The sequence below is a fragment of the Mus caroli genome, chromosome 14, assembly GCF_900094665.2.
Source record: "Mus caroli chromosome 14, CAROLI_EIJ_v1.1, whole genome shotgun sequence".
In the NCBI taxonomy this organism is placed as follows: Eukaryota; Metazoa; Chordata; class Mammalia; order Rodentia; family Muridae; genus Mus; species Mus caroli.
Window position 1 is genome coordinate 70,783,437 of NC_034583.1, and position 6,062 is coordinate 70,789,498.

Below are 6,062 nucleotides of genomic sequence, written 5' to 3' on the forward strand. Positions count from 1 at the left end.
CAGCCCTTAGAAGAATCTCTGGTATACAGAACACATATCAAATGTTTGTAAATGTTGCATCAAATGAACAGTTAGGTTTTTTAAAAATCAAATTTGCATATTTTTCTCCCACTCTATGAATGAAGGGCCTGGGTACTCAATACAATCCAAAACGCATATACATCCAAACTGAACCATAATCAAGTGTAGGCATAGTAAAATAGAAGTGTTTGTCCTAGGGAGAGGAGGGGAGGTGTGGGGTCAAGATGGGGTGTAGGCTATTTGTATTTGGTAATAGTCGGTCTAATCACCAGAGGCTTGGAACAAAGCAATAAGCCTTAAAAAATTCAGGTTAGTGTTGTACAGCTGTACATATTTAAAAATAATCTTATAAAAATTTCATGATGACATCAAAGCCATAGCTATTCTAAGTACAGTAGCAAGATTTGCATACACCAAGAAAATATGAAAGCATGTAATATCATTATATAACATCAGAAAGGCAAAAATGTTCATAGTGTGATTAAATTAGAGGAGCCTCTGGCACTGATATCACAGTATTTCTGGACCCCTGAGGTCCTAACAGTGAGTTATCAACTGTTGCTTGATGGGCACAGGTGCCAGCAATATGCACTCTTTCTACTTGATGTTGCTCAGACTGGGTTTTGATGATACTGATAAGAATGTATGATGGACATGTTTCAAGTCAAATTTAGGGATTTTTCCTCCTGTAGAAACCTTCTTAATCCTCCCAGAGTGAATTTGATTCACCTCAGTACATTCAGATCATCTTCATGGGCAGGACATCTCCTACTCAGTCACACAAGGCTCCATGTCTAAAGGACTCTCACCCTTGGTCTAAGGCTTTGCTGTCAGTGATCTAAATTTCCTAATCCTTTTGAACAGGGGCTACATACTTTTCTATTTTGCTCTGTGCTCCACAAGAGCCAAGTCATTCCAGTAAATGTTGGCTGGGCAAGCTAAAGAGTGCTCAGAGAGGACCAGGGTAGACGAGTCAATGGCTTCCCAACATAATCGCAGACAAGGCTGAGTTATTTGATAGTTTGGTAAAATTTATTTTTAAAACTTTCCTGCACATGTTTGGATACTGCTTCATTTAATGATTCATTAACTTTTGTTCCATTTAAATAACAGGTTTAAAATTGGTTTCCTGGTGGTTGCTGCTGTTTCCCAGAACTTACGAACCTGAGGGTTTGTTACAGACCCTGTTATACCTGAAGTACATTTCTCACATCTTGCTATTCTCCTGAGGAGAGAAGGGAAAATTTGATATACAAATTATTGTGTGTTTTTTTTTAAGAAAAATGTCTAGTTCCGATTTGAAATCTTAATACAACCATTGAGTACCCAAGGCTAGTCCTATCACTGCACCCAGCTCGTCAAGTGTGGAGAGCAGGAACTGTTGCCATCTGGGTGTGTGTCAGCTAGAGGGACTGATGCCACATAGCCTCAGCTCACCATGACCATGAGGGATATCATGTTTGTGGTCATGGGATCTTCTTTCCTCCACAAAGGAACCCCAAACAGAGACAGTGCGTGAAATCTCTTTATCTTTAAGGTGTGGACTCAAATAAATTGCATGTGATTGCTTTTGGAGATATAATTCTTAACATGATACATTTACTTGGTCTCAAATATCATCGATGTGCTTTTACGATAAGCTTTTTGAGACAAAGGGAAAAGTCTCATTTCATCTTGACCCTCTTTAGAGAAAAGTTCCATAGAATTAAACACTTGTGAAGGAATTTTAGTTTGAAAGCCAGTGACAGCAAGCCAGCTGGTTAGCTAACTCTTCTCTGAGGGAGGTCTCCCATGGTCTGTTTAGTAATTTCAGAATTTGAACAATTGGCATTGTGTTCAGTGTCACTTAGCTTTCTAGAAATCTTCAGTATGCTCTCCATTACAGAGCATCAGGAAGTTTGCTCTGGTATAGCACTTCCATGGAATTGCAGTGTGAGCCACAAATGTGCTAAAAAAAAAAGTTTTTAACAACTGAATGAAAGTGATGATAGATAAAATTAATTTTAATATATTAATATTGATAATATTATACACACATATCACTTTAGACTAGCATATTTCAGGTCTTCAAACACCATATATGTCTAGTGGTTACCATTTTCTGAAGCCCAGGCCTGAGATATTATTTTGAAATTTCAAATATTTTCCCTTTTCACCACATTTACTTGTTCCTAGATACATTCAGTGAAGAATTTTGCCATCTTGGTTAGAATTAGTATTTGTAGACTGTCTGGGTTTTTAACCTGATAAATCAAAGTGCCACAGAGTTAGTAGCTTATTAACTTTGGAAATTTACCCATAATTCTAGTGGTTGGGATTGGAAAATGTTTCAAGTTGCATTTGGGGAGTTTTCCTCCTGTAGGAATTTCCTTAACACTCCCAGAATCAATTATATTCACCTCAGTGCACTCGGATCACCTTCATAGGCAGGAGGTCTCCAAATCACACAAGGCCCCATATCTTGAAGTTTCTCATACTTGGTTGATATCAGTTCAGATTTAGGTGGAGGCCTCCTCTGTCTTCAAGGGTTTGATGCCTTTTTACATCAAAGAAAAAGGTAGGAAGAGGGCCAAAGACCTCTCTGGACCTTTTATTTTGTTTGTAAATAATGGTATTATTCTCCCACCTTGAAGGCTCTGCCCTTATGACTGAATTATTACCTCTCCAATACCTCTCCAATACCTCCAATTATATCATTATAATTGGGATTTGAATTTTAACATAAAAATTTTGGGGAATATATATATATATATATATATATATATATATATATATACACATACATACATACATATATATGTACATTCTGTCCATAATCCAGATCTGTAGAAGACCTTGTCAAAGAAATGGTGGAGACAGAAAAGCAAAGGGCATGTTTAGTAGTTTGGGTCTGGAATGTTCTCTTAAAAGCACATGTTCAATGTTCATTTCCTCAGCTTGGACTTACTGGAAGGTGCTTGAAACCTTAAAAGAGGAAGTCCAGTGGGAACTTTACATTATTGGGGGCGTATCCTCAAAGGTAGTGTGGGACAATAGTTTCCTCTAATGTTTGCTAGTGGCAATGGAGGCAAGCAAGTCTCTCTACTGTAGACTCCCTGCCACAATGTGTCTTTCAACAAGTCCCAAAGCAACAGTGACTGACACTTTTGAAGCCATGAGCCAAAGGAGCCTTTCCTCTTTCCAATATGAGTATCTCAAGTATTTCTTTATAGCAATGGATATTTGGCTAAATATGAAGAGTCTAACAGACTAAATCTCTTGGTTGCAATATCTCATGGATCCAGGAAGACTTTGCATCTTTCTCACAGTGAGGAGAGTGTATGGTTAGGCATGTGCAATCAGCTATGAAGAAAACGGGTCTTGCTAACAATGCAGATGACATTACTCAGGTGGTTTGGATGTGAGTCAAGCAGAGCTTTAGCAATGGGGGCAATGAGTAAGAACAGAAAAGAGTTTACTTCTGCTTTGAGAAGCCAACTTACCTAGTCTTTGAGGAAAACCCAGTTCACACTATCCAGAAAGTATGTGAAGCTCTGGAATATAGAAGAGCTGAAGTAAAGGAGTGTCTCAGTGCAGTCTGAAGATGGCAAGAGGAATTTCAGAGTCTTGGCTCTAGATCTCTGGGCAGAGTCCATCTTTGGCTATAGAAAGGCGATGTCTCCTTAGTGAATCCTTCAAGGTGATACTGGCTTTTTCCTGACAGAAATTCTCCTGAATACCATTGTACTTCTTTTGTGTAAAATACCACAGTGGAGAATGTAAAATTATATTTTTTCCTTACATAATAACCTTTTTTTTAACCTCAATATCCCTGTCCTCCTTTGCCAATTGAGCAGAAGTTTGCATTGGTTTCCATTATTGCTTTTAAAAATTGGTGTTTTGTTAATATTTTGTGATTTTTTTCTACAATTGAAAAATGTAAGGATTTCTTTGAAATCTGTAATCTGGTGTTTGCATGTTCTACATTATGACAGGATAGCTAAATCTAGGTAGATTCTGGTATAGGAAGGTCTGTATAGGAAATGTTGGTTTGAGGAGGTCTGCATTAGACTGAGGAACAGTGACCCAAGAATAAGGTTGACCCAAGCATGACTTCTAAGGCCTGACTACACAAGACATCCAGGGCATGGGTAAATCCTGACCCTGGAGAGAATTCAGGTGCCCAGCCTTTACTCGTGTTACTAAAGGTTCTGGCTTCAAATTTACTCCCCTTTCTTCAACACTGATATAAACAATGTGTGTTCTCTACCTCATAACCCTTATTCAATCAACTCATTCATTCATTCAGTATTTTTCTTAGTGTGCACTTATTGAGTATCAAGTAATAGTGATTGGTCTAGGTGCTGGAGATTCACACAAGGACTTTCTTTCTTTATACGTTTGACATGTGGATAGTTCTTGGTTAGCCCATCTACACAGGTCTCCCAGGGTCTGTTTAGTAATTTCAGAATTTGAACAATTGGCATTGTGTTCAGTTTGTTTAGTCCCTTAGAGGGTCTGCTGTTGAAAACTACTAGACAGTTTCTTTAGCAAATGTATGTTTTCCCTTTCTTTCTTTGTTTTTTTCCCTCTTTATTCCTTCCCTCCCTCCCTCCTTCCTTTTTTTCTTTCTTTTTCTCTTTTCTTTCTCTTTATCTCCCTCCTCCATCTTCTCTTTCTCTCTTTCTTGTGTGTGTGTGTGTGTGTGTATGTGTGTGTTCATGTATGTGCAAACTAGAGGTCAATCTATGGTATCATTCCTCAGGTGCTGTACGTGTCTTGTTTTGAGTCAGGGTCTCTCACTGGCCTGAAACTCTCCAAGTAGGCTAGGAGGGATGGCCACTGAGCTCCAGATTTCATCTGTCTGCACCTGCCCAGCACTGGGGTCAAGTTTTTTTTTTTTTTCATTTATTTAGCACTCACAATAGGTTATGCAGCTCCATGGACGGGGCTCTAGTGCACTTATTAACAAAAGGCTGCTTTTCAGAATGAGTGAAGGCTGTCTTTTGTACTTGGTTGTTGATATTTCTAATAAGATTTGGTTATTTCCAGGGATGTAAACAACCCACATGGAAATGGTCACCTAAACACAGCCTCTATTGTCAATCTGTAGACTAAACCTTATCTCTGTTGTCTTTGTATGCACTGCATACTCTATAAGTGCCTCTTTTGGATAGCATGTGAAAGTGAGTTTGGCATTTTATTTTTTAATGATAGGAGGATTAAATTAAAATGATATCTATTCGAATCTCTTCCTCATATGTTGCACCTGCTCAGGAAATACAGCTTTGGGGAGTATCCCAATAAGTGCATAAATAATAACATTCAAGCTGTCAGTGAGGAATGCTGTGTGTGAATTTCAGTGACCCCTTATGCTAAGGGGAATCCAGGTTGGGCTACATTTTTATAAATAAAACAATGCTTGCTTTGCAGCCCTGCTAATTCTCTCATATTTTTGAGACTGTCAAATAACAAGAAACTTGTTGTTTCTTATAACAAAGGTGTTTGCAGAGGAGCTCATCAAACGATTATTATTAATAATCTCATTGTGGAGGCATCACTGACGCTTTTGTGTATTCGAGGCTACCAAATATGTTGGAAAACATGGAGGCATCCAGGAACAAAGCATCTTCTAAGCACAATGGGATGCTGCTTCTCTTGGCTAAGTCATCCCTGTGCTGGGCAGAACTGCTGCCAGGGTTCTGTGAGCTGCAACCCCTCTGGTAAGGGGTCTTCTAGTGAACTCACCACAGAAGCCTTCAAAGGTAGCCATGACAACAGGCAGCCATCGTTAATGAGATTTTTTTTCTGACAAGGAATCCAGCATCTTTTTTGAAAACACGGATAAGGAAAGCTAATTATAGTTACAGGCAGGGGCTACCAGCAAATGAGAATGGATTTTACCCTTTGTTTTGGTAGGAATCTGGAGGAAGAAAGGACCAGAGATGGGAGGCAAAGGCATGATCTCTTCTCTACATCCCATATCCATAGCATTCAATCTTAGTATAATGGCGTCAGTACACCAGTTTTCTTTCTCACAAATGCCCTATACTTTCTCTGTC